The sequence below is a fragment of the Chiloscyllium plagiosum genome, unplaced genomic scaffold, assembly GCF_037043375.1.
Source record: "Chiloscyllium plagiosum isolate Xiang-an unplaced genomic scaffold, Cpla_swu_hap1 HiC_scaffold_29, whole genome shotgun sequence".
Taxonomy (NCBI): Eukaryota; Metazoa; Chordata; class Chondrichthyes; order Orectolobiformes; family Hemiscylliidae; genus Chiloscyllium; species Chiloscyllium plagiosum.
The window spans coordinates 24,713,899-24,733,333 of record NW_028270167.1 but is presented as its reverse complement, the minus strand read 5'-3'; the positions used below and the strand labels follow the sequence as shown (position 1 = coordinate 24,733,333).

Below are 19,435 nucleotides of genomic sequence, written 5' to 3'. Positions count from 1 at the left end.
ATTTTTTGCTGTCACGTGGTGTTGTACAGATAAAGAAAGGTCTTCTGCACTCAGCTTTTCAAATATGAATTGTCTTAATTGCGAATAGAAACATTCAGCTTGATTTCTGGTCTGATTGTAGCCTCTGGTAAAATTCCAGCTCTCAGACTATGTTTTATTTCTCAGGACATTACTGCCCTTATGAGGCCAACATTCAGCCCATCCCTTGTGCTCCTGGTTACTATGCCAACAACCATGGGCAAGCAGAATGCAAGAAATGCAACCGTGGAGAGTATTGCAAGAATCCTGCAAGTGACCCAGTGCTTTGCCCAGTGGGGAAACATTGTGTGACCTCAGGACTCACAGCTCCTCAGACCTGTCCTTTTGGAACATACGCAGATACAGAAGGCAATACACAGTGTGCTTTATGTCCAGCAGGTTTGTAAAAGCATCTTGTAAAATCTGCATCATTTATTATTAGCTTTTATCAATTTGGAGCAGTGTCGATTCATATCCATGTAAACATATGATTAGCTGCTCTAACTTCAATTCTCTGGCAACTTATTTTCAACCATTCCACCATGGCTGCCTGACTTGTGATGATCTTTAATATTCTTGTGAAGCTATTCTGCTTATTTTATTATATTGGATCATATAGCATTTTACAACACAAGAAACAGGCCATTTAGTCCAAAATGTATGTGCCCACGCTTTGACTCCACATGAGACATATCTTGCCTTTCCACACACAAAGGGTGCCAGAAATTTGGAATCTCATCTACAAGTAACAATTGTTGCTTAGTCAGATATTAATTTTAAATCTGAGAGTGATAGATTCTTGTAACTAAAGGGGGTAAAGGATATGGGGATGAGGTGGATATTTCAGCTCAAGCCACCTACCAATCATGAATGTATTTAATGGTGGAAGAGGCTCAAGTAGTTAAATGGCCTATTGACCCTATGTTCCTCTTCATCTAATCCTGCCAACATATCTTTCTATTCTTTCTCCCTATGTACTTTACTAGCTTCCCCTTAAGTGCATCAACACTATTCAACTACATGATTCAATAAGGTAACTATGATGAAGGTTCATAATATATAATGAGCGTTATTTAGAAACCTGAGTTTACAGTCAACAGAACCAGGTACTAAATTACATTTGATTTGTATCCCTAAATGTTATAAGAAAGGAAGATATCATTTTCATTTCATTTTTAATTTCTGGGAGTAAAACTGTTGGCTGTAATTTTGTTTGCATGCATTTAAATTAGGATTTCAAAATTCTGGAGATGAATGGTTCAGTGCTTTAGAAAAGAGGTAGAAGCTTTTTTTAAGAAGAATTGCATAGTAACAAGGTGTCCTATAACACAGGAAGACAAAGACAGAAACAAGTTATTTTCGAAAGACGAAACAGTTCAAAAGGGCAGAGAGAGTGCGTGTTTCTTTCAGAATGAGAAGTAGATAATTCAGAAAGAGAAAGGATAATAAAGCAGCAATGCAGTTTAGCAGGCTCCAAATCAGTCAAGGCAAAAAAAAAGAAGGCCTGAGAGGCTTAATCTTAGTGAGAGAAAAGTTCCAGAGACAGAAGCCTGTGCAAGGGGAATTAATGTTGAGGCATAAGTGAGCTGTATTGACAATTGGTTTCGGGATCTTCGTAATAGATATTTACAGAAGAAATAAAACCAAGTTAATGCAGAGGTTTGCTAAAAATAAAGCAATTACAGCCATATCCAAGGAACAAGTCAGTTTAAAATGAAAATAGAATGATCTTTCACTGAACTTTCAGTATCTGCAAAGTCATTAAAGGTGAAAGAGCTAAATCTTTATTTCTGATATTTGCATTAAGATCATTTCAGATAATTCTTTATAACGTAACATTCTTTTTATTCTTTTATGCAGTAACCTTGTAATTATTTTTGTTAAAAGTAAATTGGTCACCTTTTGTGAATATGTTTAGTAACTGGCCATCAAGGTAAAGAAGTATCACGAGAAAGTTATCAATTCAGATTTCACTCTGGGATCTGACTGGTCTAGTATTACCATTAGTTGGGATAATAACATAGTGTATTCCACAATCTCACAATCTGAGTAAAGAAGCAGCTCCTGCCTCTATTACTGAATTTAGTGGTGACTATTGTATACTTATGGATCTGATTGTGGAATTCCCCACAGCTAGAAATACCTTCTGTTTGTTTATCCTATCAAACATTTCATAATTATCCTAGGTCTTCCTCTTCCAGAGAAAGGAGTTCCATCTGTTCAGTTTCCCCTGATAGTTGTAGCTACAAGGATTTGGCATCATTTTTTGCAAATTGAGTTTCCACTTTTTCCAAGCCCTATTTTATAACATGGAGACTACAAGCATACACAATACTCTAAACATGTTCAAAGCAAGGTTCAGTGTACCTCTGTAGCAATTTTAATGTACAAAACATTCCAAGTGATTTTACCAGGTGCAACAGACACTGAAACAGGTGAGGCAGGGCCAGTAGAGCTCATAGAATGTCATATCAAAATGAAATGTTGGAAAATATAATTTTTTTATCTTTAAAAGAAGAGGAAGTTAATCAAGAGGCAGAGAGTTTTGGACTGGGAGTTCCAAAATGTTTGATTAGACAAAGAAAGGAATGCACAGGAAGGCAGAATTAGAGGATTAAATGGCCAGAATATAAGGCTGGAGGATGGTGCAACAATATAAAGATTACAGACGGAATATGGATCATGGAGAAAATGCAGGTTGGTGTTGTCATGGACAAAAGGAAGAGGTCAATTAAATTATTTTATTTTTTATCCATAAGCAGATGTTTTACTTTTATATTTTCTTCTGCAACTTTTGACATTGGCTGTGGTGTTTATCCCCACCCCCACCCATGAATGCTTGGTTTGCAAAGTCTAATTTAAAATTGACTACAGGAAACCTTTTAGATTAAAACAAAAGAATGTTTCACACATGCATTCAAACTCAGGGGATGATTGTCACAACAGATCCATAAACAAGGAAGAAAGAAAGATAAGGAACAGGTTGTAATTAAGAATAGGTTAAGAAACAAAGATTTGGGCATTAACACATGTGACCTTTGTCCAGTGGATCTAGTTTTCTACAGGAAAGTGGGTGCAGGTGAGTACCATTGACTGGAGGCAGGAGTTTATGGAAGAATTCCTTTTCATAGTTGTCACAGACAGAACAACATGGAGTTGGTTCTCTTTTCAGATGAATGTAAATTTCTGCCATAAACCAAGTTTTGAAGAGATTGAAATTTGAGACCGGCTTAGCTCAGCCTGAAGTCTGATGTTATGTTAACAGATCTTAGATCTTAGCAGACCAATGTTAACAGTAACTAGATCCTTACCAGATCAAAGCAATGGTGTCCTGAGATAAGAATTACATTGGTCAGAGTGGGTTTTGGTCATGTGACTTGCCAATTGAATTGCCAAAGTCTGTTTCAATTCAAAAATTGGTTTCTATCTCTTTTTCCAGAGGTCCTTAGTAGATAAACATAACTACTAGTACCTCCTCAAGTACATTAGAGTTCTATGCCCTGATCAACCCATTCTTTGTATGTATGATATAAATGGTGGGCTAACAGTACCACTTCAGATATAATCTGAATAATTTTAATAGCCCTTTCAGTCAAAAGTGGCTGGAGAAGTCATTTTGTCAAATGGTCTTTTTATGTTTGGCTGGTCTTTTTATGACTACAAGGTCCACAAAGCAACAGCACAATATTCCAAATGGATAATGTTTGAATTCTGTTCCAGTAACATGGTGTACCCATGTATCTTCTGTCCTTGTCCTTCTAGATGCAAGTGCTCATAGGCTTGGAAAGTGTTGGCTAAGAAGGCTTAGTAAATTTTTGCTGTGCATTTTGTGCATACATGGTACACACTATTACTGTGATGATTTGCTGGTGAAAGTAGTGGATGCTTGTGATAGGGCACCAGTCAAACTTTGTCCTGGACTTTGTCAAGTTTCTTGAGTGTTTTTGGAGCTGCAAATGGACGCTATTCCATCACGCTCCTGACTTGTGCCATCTAGATGGTGGACAGGCTTTCAAAGTTAGAATCCGAGTTACACACTGCAAAATTGCTAGCCGCTAACTTGCTCTTGTTGTAGATTCACTGTTTCTGGAATCTTTCTGAGCTCATACTGGCTGCAGTTGTGACTGCACACTGAATAGGAACTGAACATCAAAGATACTTTATTGGCTGTGAAGTGCTTCAGAACATCCCAAGAGTCTGAGACACGTTACATAAAAGTACATTCTTCCCTTTTGTCACAAAAGCTGACAGGTGACAGGACTATCAGTTCTCAGTTAACATTAAGCTGTGTTCTATGAACCACCAGGGAACTGTTTAGCCTTGGCTTGCAGTGGCTGCAATTTTATTGCAGTGGATGTGAAACCCAAGTGATATGTAGTTTATCTCTTGAATGTGATTTCATGTCTTCACTTTAAGTATGCTTTGATTGACCAGTATTGCATTGCACAAAATGGAGTGCAAATTATAAAGGGCATTTTATCGAGATAAATCATTCGAGATGTAACTTAATAATCATGTTAAAATTTTAAGTTTAGGCTAAATACTTTAATCTTCAAAAAAATCCTGTCACCTTTCAAAGCATTAAAGTTGTCTGTGCAAATTGATATACTCCCAGGAAATCTCTGTCTGAATCAAGCATTGCAAGGAAATTGAGGGAAAGAATGTTGTATTTGCTCAATTCTGCCAATAAATTAAAATATACAGAACAAAATGCAGCAAAGATACAGAACTCTTGAGATGTTGTGCTTTTTTGCCTAATTATCTTGCACATCCCACAGCTTGACTATCCATGGAATGAATTGTTATCTAATCAGAACTGAAGTGCATCTTCTTCATCTGGGTTTTTTATTGCAATGCTCCAATATATTTAGAGCCTTTGCATTTTAACTTATTTTATTGTGGCTGAGGAATGAAATGTGTATTTATGTTGTATTTCAACATTAGTTTAGGTAATGTTTGCATTTGATTATGTATCACTCTATGTAGTGGGATATTTATATGGACAAAATAATCTGACAATTTGTGTGAGACTATCACAAAGAAATGCCATTCAGACTTAGGACCCTTCCTTGGAAGAGTTTAATGCATATTTTACTATGAAAAAGCTTTGCCAAAAACGGACGAGCAATTCACATTAGGTGTTTTAGAATTTAGATGCTGAATAAAAAATGAGTGCTGCTCTATTATTCAGCTGTACAGTATGACTGAAAGCAGATGATCTAAATATATTATGTTGGCAATGTGAGTGCAAGCACTTTAAAGTGTATAGAGCGCCTGTAATAAACACCATGAATGTTTAATAAATCATTTTATTTTGTAGGATACACAAACTATGACATGTATAATTTATGATACCTGCAAGCAATGGTCCTTTCCTGCAGTGGTGCGGTACATATCCAAATCAAATCTGGGGCCATCAGCAATTTTAGTATCACATCATAAGATATCTAAGCTTCCTAAAATAAACTTGATTTGCTACATAATAATAATATAAAAGACAAATGGGTCAGATTTTCAACTTTCTGTCTGTGTGTGAAATTGGCATTAATGAATTAACTGCCTTCTGTTGAAACCAACTGGCTTATGTAGTGAGATGAAGTCTATGCTCTTGTGAGTGAGAACCTTAACAAGCTTTATTAAGCACTAATACATCCAGAATATGATACGATAGGATATATTCTGGAATCCTGGCATTGATCCTCATGCGCATGCTCTGTAGCTACTCTTAGCATAAATTGATAATGAACCATTTATTCCACAAGTTTCTATAATGGGCAACCTAGTTTTCAGCCTTGGGCAACAAACTGAAAATCTACCACAATATCTTAGCTTTTTGTCTTCAGTTTATCTTTTGCAACAGCTAGCCATAGAGTCTGGGTTTCTGAGCAGTTGTATCTCAGTAATATTAAGAATAGAAATTGGAATTAACAACAAAATTGACTTGAAACAAGTGTCCTCATATTAGGAGTTGAAGCTACTCTCTAAGTGATTTCAACTGAGTAGTTTATGTCAAATAAGATCAGATTCAGTTTAATGCACATAGCAATGCTGCCGTTCATGTATAATGCCACCTGATACTGATTTTGCTGAGTCGAAGTGAAACCTCAAGATACTGGTTTGTAAACGTTTGGCAGCAACTGGTGCAAAACTAATTTTTTTTTAATTTCCTGCAGCGTGAAATAGTTTTCACCCATTAATGACCTATCGGCTTAGAAATTTGTCAGATCTAATGACATAGGCAATGCACAAGGTTTTGTCCATTTCTGTAGATAGTTTCTCCTGGACCAGGTTATTAGCCTGTCATCAGTAGCTTCCAGAGAGCTACTCCACATTAAGAATGGCTGATTTGAAGATTGTCCAGCTCTTACTAACTGACTTTGGCGAATTGGAAGGAGTTGCAGGTCACATTATAAATGTACTTTCCATAGCCATCAAGTCCTACAGTATGGAGCAAACCCAGAATTCCATGTTCAGAGGCAGGGTTACCACCCAGTGATACATACACAAACCCTCCTTCCAGAGATATTTGCTTAACAATAAAATGTAACCTGTAGCAGACATGCCTAAAACTCCCATTTTCCCAATCTAAGGAAAAGGCAGAACTGGTCATTTACCTCAGGTCTACCAACTTCAGGCAGCAGGAACTAGTCTCATAATTGTGTACATTCCATTGCTTTAGTAATTTAATTGATGTAAATCCAATACACCCACTGAAAGAAATTAAATCTAAATAGGTAAAGCTTGATCTCAATGTTAAGACTCCTCATTTTGTTGCTCAATTAGATTAAAGTTAGCCAACATATTTTCAATAATCTGGAATTAAACATCATTCAGGAGGCTAAGGATTGAGTGTTAGTTGATAAATGGCTAAGATTTTCCTCAAATGATCCTCCATCACCCAGCAGAAACCAATATATCCAGATGACCCTCTTACTTACATTATTAATTCATGGGGTGAAGACCTCGTTGGCTTTGCCAGCATATATTGCCTATTCCTAACTGTCCAGAGGACAGTAAAGAGTCAACCACATTGTTGTGTGTCTGGAACCACATATAGACCAGACCAGGTATGGATGGTACTTTCTTTCCCTAAAGGATATAATTGAACCAAATGAGTTCTTCCGACAATCAGCAATGGATTCATGGTCAACATTAACTCTTAATTCCAAATTTTTATTGCATTCAAATTCTACCATCTGGATTCAAGACCGGGAACATTACCTGGGTCTCTGGATTAACAGCCCATCAATAATGCCACTGGACCATTACTACCGATAAGTTATGAAGTCAACTCTGATTGTAACAATCAAACGGATTTGTTCTGGATTCACTGTTTTTCAGGTAACAGTTGTATTGACCCAAGCTTGTCCCCTGAGCTCTGTAAAAGAGGAAGCTACAGTCCAGTGGGTGAAATCTATTGCCAACCTTGCCCATCTGGCACATACTCAAATCAAACTGGAGGGACCATATGCAGCATCTGCCCAGCGGGTTTCTTTTGCAGTGACCCTGCTTTAGACCCGAGGATTTGCACCAAAGGATCATTCAGGTTCGTGATTTGTGGTCTTTATATCACATTGCGTTTTGATTCAGTTTGCAATATGCAAATTAGCTGTGTTTTCTACATCACAACAGTGACAACATTTTGAAAAGTATGTCATTGACTGTGAAGTGTTTTTAGACATTCTGAAATCATAGTAAATACTTTTGTAATGGAAGCTCATCCCCTTACTTTCTTATGTCTGACCTGCTCTCTTCTATTCTCCACTTTACTGTCTTTCAGCAGATCTCTTTAAAGTGATGGATAATTCTGTTCTGTACAAAAAATCAAAGTAACAAATGTTTCTCCTGGGACATGATTGTAATGTAACCTGGTTTAAGGGAATAGTTGTTATTTAGATTTATCACACTGACCTTCGACCTATTCGATGGAGGTTTGAACCCGATTCAGAATGATGGCTCAACTATCTATGGCTCGTATAATAGGTCAGGGTTCTCTCAGCATAATTAGATCATTCACTGGGTGAACATCCTGCTGAAAACTGCTTGATATCTGGCCCCTTCTGTAACTAGGAATGGAAATGGACATAAGTTAAATATAGCTACACCATCCAGTGTGCCAGTTCCCCACCTCCAGGATATTTTTATCAAGATGGGACTGGAGGCCAGCAGATTTACCTCACCATTCCTCAAACACACACTGCCAATCGACAATCAGGCTCAATAAGTGCCACACTTAGGTAGCCTGAAAGGAATGATCTAACGCATTCAGGTTCCCTTTGTTTGGGAGGGAGGAGGGTGCTGTAGTTTGGGTGACAGGAATCAAGTTTCTGTGAGCAGAACACGATTTGTGGGTGTGGTAATCTGGGAGATTGGGTGGAGCTCTGGTGCTCTTGGCTAGTCTGGAGGCCTTTCTTACCTGCCTAGCTCCCTGGACTAGCCACAGGTTGCCCTGTAAAGAGTTCCCCACCCCCACTAGCAGTGATGTGGCCAATTAATCAATTTTTAACATTGAAATGAGTTGTGGAAAGAAAATCCAAGTTGAGTGATTGTTTTCTTGGGGACCCAATAACAATCCCAAGTTATTTTTTCTAGCCTTGGAGGGAAAGTTCCACCCTCTATAACAGGAGTTTGTGGCTGTAGCAGTAAATAAGCAAAGGTGTGTACTGGTATGTAATTTTAACCCCGTTCTCTCCCTTTTTATGTAGCTCCCTTGGATCTATATTCTGTACCTCTTGTCCATTGGGTACTTACAGCAAAGACTCCTTCACAGAGAGATGTGTCTTCTGTCCTGCTGGTTATGCCTGTCCAGATCCAAAGGATGGTTAGTCTGTTTTGAGAAAATAAAATTTCAACTGTGAAATCCTGTACAGTTCAAAAAATGTATTTTCTTCTTAACAACATGTATTTATGGCAAACGTTTTTTATTATTAATAATGTTTTATTAACTGGCACCTCTCAGATCAGGAGTGTATGGTTGATCAAATATAATCAATGTAAAATCATGCACTAATGAATAGAAACATAATGCAGGGGTATACACATCACTGTTATACTTCATTTATAGCATAAATCACATAAATAATAATGCAACTTTGTCTTAAATAAAATTTACTGGAACAGAGCCTTTTCACTACTTGAAATTCACAGAGACCATGAAAATATAGTAAACTTCAAGTATTTGAGGTATATAGCATTTGCCAGTTTATTGAGACTGCCAGTTCATAAGGTGCCAATTAAAACAAAGTTTGCTGTACAATGTAAGACTTAGCAAACAATTGGAATATAAAAGTGAAATGTTATAAATAGATGCATAGAGATATGAAGTATAGATCTTAGAGTTGGCAGTTTCCAAAGATACAGGCACTTCTTGTTTCGCATGACAAGTGAGTTTATCAAATGCACGACTGAACAATAAAGACCAGATAGATCCCTGTAAAACTGTGCTGATTTGATAGGCATGCATTGTGCCATTGCTGAGACACTGCAATTGGCATTAAGATCTCTAAGTATACAAGAAGGGAAATCATGCAGACTTCTAGCTCCTACTTTATCAGCCCATGATCTCGTGTGTGTTTGTGTTTTTGTTACTGGTGAGAATTAGGTAATACTGGCAAGGCCACCATTTTTTTTGTCCATTCCTAAGCATTTTTAATCACTGATCCAATGACATTACCACTATACCACTGTGCATGTGTGCATGATGCAGCTCAAAAGTAAAGTTGGCAACACTCACAGTCAACCATGCAAAAGATGCAAGAATCTTTATATAGTCATGGGAACCAAAGCACAAGATGTCCTAAAGAGGTGGTGAGGAAAGTGAATTGACAAGGAAGAAAAAGAAAATCTGGTTTTCTGGACTGCATTCAAAACTGCAACTAAAATTGAAAAGTTGCCCACTATATGTCCCCTCCGAAAATGTCTGATTCTGATTGGCATTGACGTCAGTTATGAAGGCAACAATGAAAATAATTGAGGTATAAATAAAACTAATGATTATGATACACATAGCTAAGTATTGGAAATGAATAAAGGTATTAATCATAAAAGTACCCATATCATTATTATCTTGACCATGTCATTGCTACTACCAATTGATGTAAATTTGTTTTTATTAGCTAGCAGATTGGAAAATATTATTGATTAAATAGAGAGCGATTGCACTACTCAGTAGTACAGAGATTTGGATGCCCTGGTACTTAAATCACAAAAAGTGCAAATAATTGAGAAAGCAAATGGAATAATGTTGGCCTTTATTGTAAGGAGGATAAACGTATGAAAATGCAGACTTATTGTTACTGGGACTTCATCTGGGGTACCTTTCACAGTTTTGCTCTCATTACTTAAGGATGGAGATAAATTCACTGGAAGCAGTCCAGTGAAGGTTCTTTTAGTTGTTTTCTAGGATAGAAGGGATGCCTTTGAGGAAAGGTTGTGCAGATTAAGTCCAAGCTTATTGAAAAATGTAAGATTCTGAGAGAACTTGACAGGATGAATGCTGAGTCTTGCAGGGAATCCAGACTTTAACGGTCAAGGTTTAAAAATAAATATGCTGCCACTTAAGACAAAAATGAGAAGTTTTTTTTCACTTAGAGGGACTTTGAACTTTGGAATTCTCCTCTCTGGAGAGCAGTAAAGGTTGGGTCATTGAATGTATTCAGGGCTGAGTGAGAAAGGTTTTTGATCAATTCAGGAGATAAAGGTAAGGGAGGACAGGCAGGAAAGAGGAGCTAAAGGAACATTCAGGTGATTTTATTAAATGCTGTAGAAGACTCAAGAGGTCAAATGGCTGACTCTTGCTCCAGTTCCTTATAATCATAGATGCCAGAAACAAGTCACAAAGCCATCTAGTGATCAGAGTATGTAACTATACCAGACAGCTTCACATAATCCATTCATAAAATATAGATAATGCTGATTTAAAATAAAATGTACCTTATGTAGAAGTTTTTGTTTCCACTTAAGTTTCTTCCTGAACGTATCCCAATTTTTATTTCACTCTCTATCTAATAGTTTAAATTTCCTGATTTTTCACCCCCGAGAGGATTCTTCAAACTGATTGCTTCATCAGCCTCCCCCGTTGCTTGACCTTTCTACAGATGATGAAACTCAAACTGTCCTCTGAAAACAAAGATTTTTGGTCATCTTTCAACAAGGTGTCTGCAAAATTGAAGTCTTATTTTAAAAGATTCACGAGGCTACAGCAGTTACAGCAATAGCTCCATCCACTGGTGAAATTAGACCTTACACTGCTCTCATTCAGAATGCTTCACATTGAACTTATCAAGACTTTCCATTGCTGTGGCCCAACCTAGGATTAAAGGACATAAGTGCTTATTGCTGAATTATGTCAGTTTACATTAACCGATACAGTTGTTAAAATAACCAAATGGCTTGCTGTAAAACTATAATGCCTACTAGACGTGCGTGAGTGATTTAATTTTCTTTTTTAAAACACTACTAATAACCATTCCCCTTTCAGACCCAGTGCCGTGTAAGCCCGGGCAGTATTCCTTGGGTAATGCCACCTCCTGTATTCCCTGTCCAGCTGGTTATAAGTGTTCCTCAACTGCCTCAGTACCTGAGATCTGCCCATTTGGAACCTTTTCCACTGTTGGCCTTCACACGTGCCAATTATGTGATCGTGGCTTCTACTGTCCACAAAAAGGAAGCACTGGTCAGATCAGGTGAGTAAAACAGATCGGGAAACATTTCTTATAAGGATCATATGATTACTTGATAAAAGTTATAAACCTATGGTTAAGAATCCAAGCATATGAAAGGAAGCTCTGACTGGCAGAGTAAGTGATCTTGATTGGAAACCAAGCACACACATTTTCCTTAAAGGAGATGTTTCAAGTTCCTCAGCCTCCCAAATGTATTGCAGACAGTGGTTCCCTCACTCATTCCCCCTGTCTTCCAAACTGTTGCCATCAATTGTCCAGTTCACTCCAAGATGTTCATCTCCTTTACTTACCAACTCCTTATATGTTTGCTTTCTCTACCTAAGAAAGGATATACTCACCATAGTGAGAATGCAGCAGAGCTTCACCATTCTGATACCAAGGATGGCAGGGCTGTCTTATGAGGATAGATTGGTGTGATTGGGCCTGTATTCACTAGAGTTAGAAAGATGAGAGGCGATATAATCAAAACATATAAAATTCTAACAAGGCTAGGCAGACTAGATACAGGAAGAATGCTTTCGCTAGTTGTGGAGTCTGGTACCAGCAGACAGTCTCAATCTACAGGATAGACCATTTAAGATGGAGATTAGGAAGCCTTTCTTCACTGAAAGGATAGTGAACCTGTTGAATTCTCTATCACAGAAGGCTGGGAAGGCCAGTCATTGTATATATTCAAGAAAGAGGCAGATTTTGTTTAGATTTTAAAGGCATTAAGGTGTCTGGACAAAAAAAAACATGAATGTGACATTCAGATAAACCATGATTGTTAAGACTTGCAGAACAAACTCAAAGGGCTGAATCCTTAAGTGAGTTTCCATTACTTCATTCCTATCAATCCACTCAAAGCTTTGTCAAGAGATCACTATCCATTCCATTGGTAATAGACATTCAAAAAATTCATGTAAAGCTACTGTCACAGTCACAGGTGAACTCAACAGAAGATATTGAGAAATGAAACAGATATTTCAACTTTTGTTGTATTTGTTTCAGGAATCTCAATCTTAATGTATGTGTCACTTGTCCTTCAGAGACTTCATCTTTGAAGACTTGAGTGTATAGACAAAGCTGTCACTCTGCCTACTAATCAGTCTGGCAGGTGTGCGCAAGCACAGAAAACCATTTTGCTCTTCTGCAATGTCTGTTCTGCAACTTGTAATGTATTTTGCTGTTTAAGCTAAACTAACCCACATAATCAATCCATAATGGTCGGTTGATTACTAGACAATTATCATTAATGTGACATGATGCCAGTGATGAACATTGTTGTTTAAAGATTTGAAGAGTCAGACCAGACAAACAAAAAAACTTCTGCAGGAAGCAAGCACAACTCTTCTAGAATATACTTTTCAGAAGGCAGACACTTACAGGGGGAAAAAAATCATTTAAACTAAAGGTAGAATACAGCACAGCCTGCTGGAAGGAGAGATGAATTGGAGTGGGAAGAATGTTGCCCTAAAACCTCAGAAAAATAGACAGACCGGGGCAATATAGCACATTAAAAAGCTAGGGAGGACTAAGGGTGGTCAGAATAGGCAGAGAGGGTTTTAAGAAACACAGCTGCAATTTACCGATAGGTACCATTGCAGCTACAGTAAGAAAGAGACAACATCTGGAAAGCATTAAAAAGACCAATCTGCGCAGCAAACTGCCCAGCCTTCAGGACAATATCGACCACAACACCGTACAACCCTGACATGGCAACCACTGCAAGGCATGTCAGATTTCACCATGGATATTACCATTACACGTGAGGACACCACCTGCCATTTACACGCAGATATTCATTTGACTCGGCCAATGTTGTCTATCTCATACGCTGCAGGCAGGATGTCCCGAGACATGGTACATTGGTGAGATAAAGCAAACACTAGAACAATAGATGAATGGACACTGCACAACAATCACCAAACAGGAATGTTCCCTTCCAAAAGCTTGTACTTCCAACTAAATCTGTTGGACTATAACCTGGTGTTGTGTGATTTTTAACATCAGGAAACATTGATATCTGTCCTGTTTTAAAAGCCAGTCAGGGAAAATCAAAGCTATATTGTCAGAATGTACTCAAAATTCCCAGTTTAAACTGGGACACAGCAAATTACCCAATCATTCAAAATGTCCAGACAGTGTTCAGAGCAATGGTTCCGAGATTTGGATTAAGAAATTAAGAAAAAATTAAGAAAAATTAAGAGAAAAAAAACAAGCTATTATGGTTCGCATGGCAACTGGAAACCATGGTATATACAGGCTTAGCATCTCAGGATTGACAGCCAAGGATCTAATGGATCTCCAAAAGATGTGATGATTGCACTAGAAGACAAATTCAGGGTCTGATTACACTTCACTGTCAATTGACTCAAGCATGTCATTTAGACTGAAGCTGCTAGAATCCACAGACAATTTTGTAAGCAGAGAAAATGTTTCATTCTACAATTTATCAGATGGGGAACTAGCAATCAGAATTATTGAGTTGGCGATCATGTACATCTCATGGATGCTTTCCAGAAAGATTAGTGAGTTGTCATGGAAAGCAAACAACCACTGAAGCAGCAAGTGGAAGAACTTCTGGCTTCCAAAAAGACAGCAAGAACGAAAAAGTGGTGACAAGCCCAACAGGAATGACAGAGTGTATCACAGATAACTTAAATTCATGACATCTCCAAATGAAATCACCATCACAAGATCATAATATATCAGGAAAACATCTATACATTTTAGAGATTTAGAGGCTCATCAGTTCTTACAGGCAGTTCATCAAGTTCCTTTTGGAAAGGTTATATGACCTTTTTTTTTAGGGATTTCACCTTTAAGGACTCCAGGTGATGTGTACGTTCAATGTTAAGACTCTGTCAATGACTCAGTCTGATTAATGTAAACCAATTGTTCTGCTGTTCCATAAGTTTTAATGTGTCTTCAAATAAGTTTTAAATAAAATAAGGCATAAGTTATTCAATCCCTGATGTATAACTGATTATCAAACTTACTATTAACATGAAAAAATGCACCCTCAGTTTAATTCCACTCAGTGTAGATACTTAGAATGATCAGGCTGAAGTTTATTTGAATCTATGCTCCAATCATACCTCACAATATCTAAGTAGTTTCAAAGATAACTAAGAATTTTTAGTCGTATAGAATAATGATTTTTATTTGTAACATATTAAATACTATCTGATAAAGACAAAACCACAAAAACTTCAATTATTTTGAACAAATAGTTCTTCCAGTTCCTCCATTTTAAGAATTTGGTATTAGTGAGAACAAGTTCCACAGACACTAAAGCCACCCAGAATATCAGTCTGAATGCAAGGCCATACAGTGAATGTTATTTATTCATTTATATTGGGAGAACATCACTGAATGCTGGCAGATGGACGATTTAAAGAGATAACCAAGTTGTTTATTTTAGTTATTGCCCATCAACCTACTCAGATATGTTTGATAGTTTGATGGGCTGCTGCGGCTTTAACTTTAAAGAGATAAACTCTTTCAGCTCTGGTCAACCTTTTGCCTTTTAACTCAATTTTCTTTGTCTCATTGACTCATAGCTGACTTGTCCATCTGTATTCAGCTTTTCAATGTACATACCTCCATCCCAACCTAGTCCCTCCAGTGAAAACTAATTTGTATCTCTAGATCATTCAGAGCGGGCTGCGGATTACTATTCTGATAACAACTATTATACCACCAGACACCAAATATTTTCACTGGTGTTCTGCCAGCCTGGATTTAACTTCCCAACAAGTTTAAAGGAGAAATTGAGAGCTGATGAGACCAGGAAACCCTGAACTCAATCTATTGATCAACTCCTTCCCTATCTCTTGTTCTTTGTCCCACATTTGTTTTGTTCGAAGTTTATATATGCATTTAGCATCATAGAACACAGCAACAGACCCTTCGACTCAACTCATCCATGCTAACCCGGTTTCCCATGCTGAAGTAGTCCCATTTGCCTGTGTTTGACCCATATCCCTCTAAACCTTTCCCATCCATGTACCTGGGCTGAAAATGTGTTGCTGGAAAAGCGCAGCAGGTCAGGCAGCATCCAGGGAACAGGAGAATCGACGTTTCAGGCATAAGCCCTTCTTCAGGAATGAGGAAAGTTTGTCCAGCAGGCTAAGATAAAAGGTAGGGAGGAGGGACTTGGGGGAGGGGCGTCGGAAATGTGATAGGTGGAAAGAGGTCAAGGTGAGGGTGTGGAAAGAGGCCAGTCTTTTAAATGTTATAATTGTACTCACCTCCACGACTTCCTTTGGCAGTTTGTTCCATATATGCATCACCCTCTATGTGAAAAAGTTGTCCCTCAGGACCATTTTAAATCTTACCCCTCTCAGCTTAAACCAATGCCATCTAGTTATGGACTCCCCTACTCTGGGGGAAAAAATACTTTGGGTATTCACCTAATCTATGCCCCTAATGATTATACAAACTTCTATAAAGTCACCCTTCAGCTTCATTCGCTCCAGGGGAAAACGTCCCAGCCTATCTGGGATAAAGAGTACTGGGCTAATGGTAAGATTCTCAGTAGTGTAGGTGAGCAGGGAGATCTCAGTGACCATGTACATAGATCCCTGAAAGTTGCCACCCAGGTTGATAGGGCTGTTAAGAAGGCATACAGTGCGTTAGCTTTTATTGGTAGAGGGAGTGAGTTTCAGAGCCACAAGGTCATGCTGCAGCTGTACAAAACTCTGGTGTGACTGCACTTGGAGTATTGGGTACAGTTCTGGTTACTGCATTATAGAAAGAATATGGAAGCTTTGGAAAGGGTACAGAGGAGATTTACTAGGATGTTGCCTGGTATGGAGTGGGGATCATATGAGGAAAGACTGACGGACTTGAGGTTGTTTTTGTTCGAGGGAAGAAGGTTGAGAGGAGACTTAATTGAGACATATAAGATAATCAGACGCTTATCGGGTGGGCAATGAGAACCTATTTCCTTGGATGGTAATGGCTAGCACAAAGGGGCATAGTTTTAAATTGAGGGGTGATAGATATAGGACAGATGTCAGAGGTAGTGTCTTTACTCAGAGAGTAGTAGGGGCGTGGAATGCACTGCTTGGAACAGTAGTAAATTTGCCAATTTTAAGGACATTTAAATGGTCATTGGATAAATATGTAGATGAAAATGGAATAATGTAGAATAGATAGGCTTTAGATTGGTTCCATAGCTCGGCGTAAAATCAAGGTCTGAAGGCTGTAATGTTCCATGTTCTACGTCCTATTTTCTAACCAGCCTCTCCTTATATGTCAAATCCCCCAGTCTCGGTAATATTCTTGTAAATCTTTTCTGTGCACTTTCCAGTTTAATGACATCCTACCTGTACCAGGGTGACCAGAATTGTCATTGCAATTTATTGTAATATTATAATAATAATGAACAGTGTGTAATCAGTAAATATCTTATATAATGGCTGCAAGCACTTTCCTCATATTTAACAACTGTGCAAACAGTTTTCAAGCTAAACACTTCATTAAAATTAAACTTCTCTGATTTTGTTTTTAATAAGCGTGTAAAGTTGATTTTATTTTGTCCTTAATCAGCCTGTACAGGTTTCTGTAAGGCCATCCAGAAGAATAACAGTGGTTTGTAGCGATCTTCCCCTCCTGGGGAGCTCCCTAGCCTTTTTCAGCATCTTCCCATAGACAGTTAGTTGAGGTGAGAACCAGAGCATAATCGAGGCAATTTTTTCACTGTCTTGATAGCAATGGCACGTAAACTAGAACATGAGCCAATTTGCACTCCATTCATCACCTAGCAGAAAGTGGAGGGTACTGGTGTCAGTGACCTTGGAGAAGCTCCTGTTGTTGCTACCTAATGAGGGGTGGAACATGGTTCTAACATGAATATGATAACCAGCAGGGATAAGTAACATTTCAAGGAAAGGTATGATAACTCCAAAGGAGGTTGTAGAATAACCGGAAAAAAAAGTAATGATCCACATCACAGCTAGACATTCTGAAAGTGCTAGCTACAAACTTGGCTCTAAATTTAGTGGTACTTGCATCTTAATCCAACACTCGGAGAGGAATGAGCTTTCTGCCAACATTTTTATATGCATCCACTCAGCTCCATAGTCCTAAAACATTATAAAAGGTTTATTTAGTGGATGCCCAGAAAATCAAAGAGACTCTTATTGAACCCATTTCTGCTTTTCAACTCCAATCTAGCTTGAAACATTTTCTGTCACCTCTTATAAATGAGCCCTCCTTTAAAATAAACAGTCCAACCTTTTGTGCCTTTTGCACAATCTCACGTGGCCCAGAGCCTGCCTGTTAATGTGGGGGAGGTGATGGGGTTAAGATCCTAGGTGACTTATAAACACTTTTTGTTTGGACAAGGAGACAGGACAAATGGGGGAGTCTGGATTTAATTTAAGCACTACAGTTACCCAAGCATCAAAATCCCTAACAGCATTGTAAATATGCTCAACCACATGGACTGCAGTAATTTAAGCAGATGGCTCATCACCTTGAAAGTAAAAATGGAAAACATGATTTTTCACCCTTACTAGGCCTGCTCTGCTCTCTCAATTTGGCCTGGTAGGAAAGAATTCTGACAATTTTCAGACAGCTACTTAAAACCGTGGTCATCAGGAATCTTGGTGACTTTCCAACAGGTTCAGTATCATAGGCCATTGTAACGACATAGCCACCTGAACTCTGTCAGACAGCAAAAGTCAAAGTCACCTCCTGATTTGATGCAGCAATGAAATTATACTCAATGTGGTATCAAACTGAAACAACATGAGATACTTTCCACCATGTTAATGATAATAGTCCAATAATCAATCACTCATCAGTAATCAATCAGTGATGAGTGAATGAGTAACTCTATGGGTAAGTTTATTTAAAATGGTAAAACACATAATAAGTTATGAAGCAGATAATACAGCAAACAAATAGATTTCTTAGGTGCATAGGCAGCTTAAAAATGCACAGAAGATACACCAATGGAGTGCTTAAAGGTGAACTCTCTTAAAGATGAAGTACATATACAACACCCCTTTCTTAAAGAATTAACTATTTACAATCATGGGAGTCTCTGAGTCTCGATAATATATAGGTAATTTGCTGATATGTCCATGTCTCATGATGGTGGCTTTGTCTAGATGCAGCATTGATTGCCACAGTGATCAGTGATCAGATGTGAGTCTGCCATTCCTGTGTGTGTTGTCAAGTATCTTTTCAGGCAGTTGCTGTCCAAGTATTTGCTTATCCTGGTCGAACTGACAGCTGAACTTTATTTCAAATTAGTCACTTGTTCCTGAAACTATTTTTAATAGTTCAAATCTTCTTGCTATTTATTGTTCTATCACATAAGACAGCACATTTTCAGGCTGCAGTTTTTATACCTTGGATTCTCCTGATCACATTTAAATGTCAGACCTCTGATAGTCTCACATATGTTTTTCTTCTTAGCCTGCATTAGTAACTATCCAGCCTCTTCAATATTTTCTTCCCTTTTTGTTTTCTTTGAAATGTCAACCTCTTTCATTTGTTGCTTTAATAGTTGATTTTCTCTATGTTGCTCGGACATTTTCACTGCTATTTATTTCTTAAAACATGAGATATTTACAATTCCTTGTATGTTTTCTGCATCTCTAGCTATTTTTTCATGTCTGCTATTTTCTCCATAATTGCTCTGACTTCAAGACAATGTTTTTTCAGTTGAATAACCATCGACATTTAAAGTATGGTTTTACCTTAAAACCCCAAGTGAGTAAGATATTTTCACT

The 19,435-nt window shown here is 37.9% G+C and overlaps 1 long non-coding RNA gene across 1 annotated transcript in view; it reads right to left on the bottom strand.

The window, feature by feature from the left end:
* Positions 1–11,039, bottom strand: part of LOC148142273 (uncharacterized) — a 107,170-nt gene extending 96,131 nt beyond the window's left edge. Inside the window, exons 1-2 of the long non-coding RNA XR_015752102.1 lie at positions 10,951–11,039; positions 8,770–8,845 (exon numbers count right to left, since the gene is read on the bottom strand). This is a non-coding gene — a long non-coding RNA (uncharacterized LOC148142273). The remainder of the gene's footprint in view (positions 1–8,769; positions 8,846–10,950) is intronic.
* Positions 11,040–19,435: the final 8,396 nt, after the last annotated feature.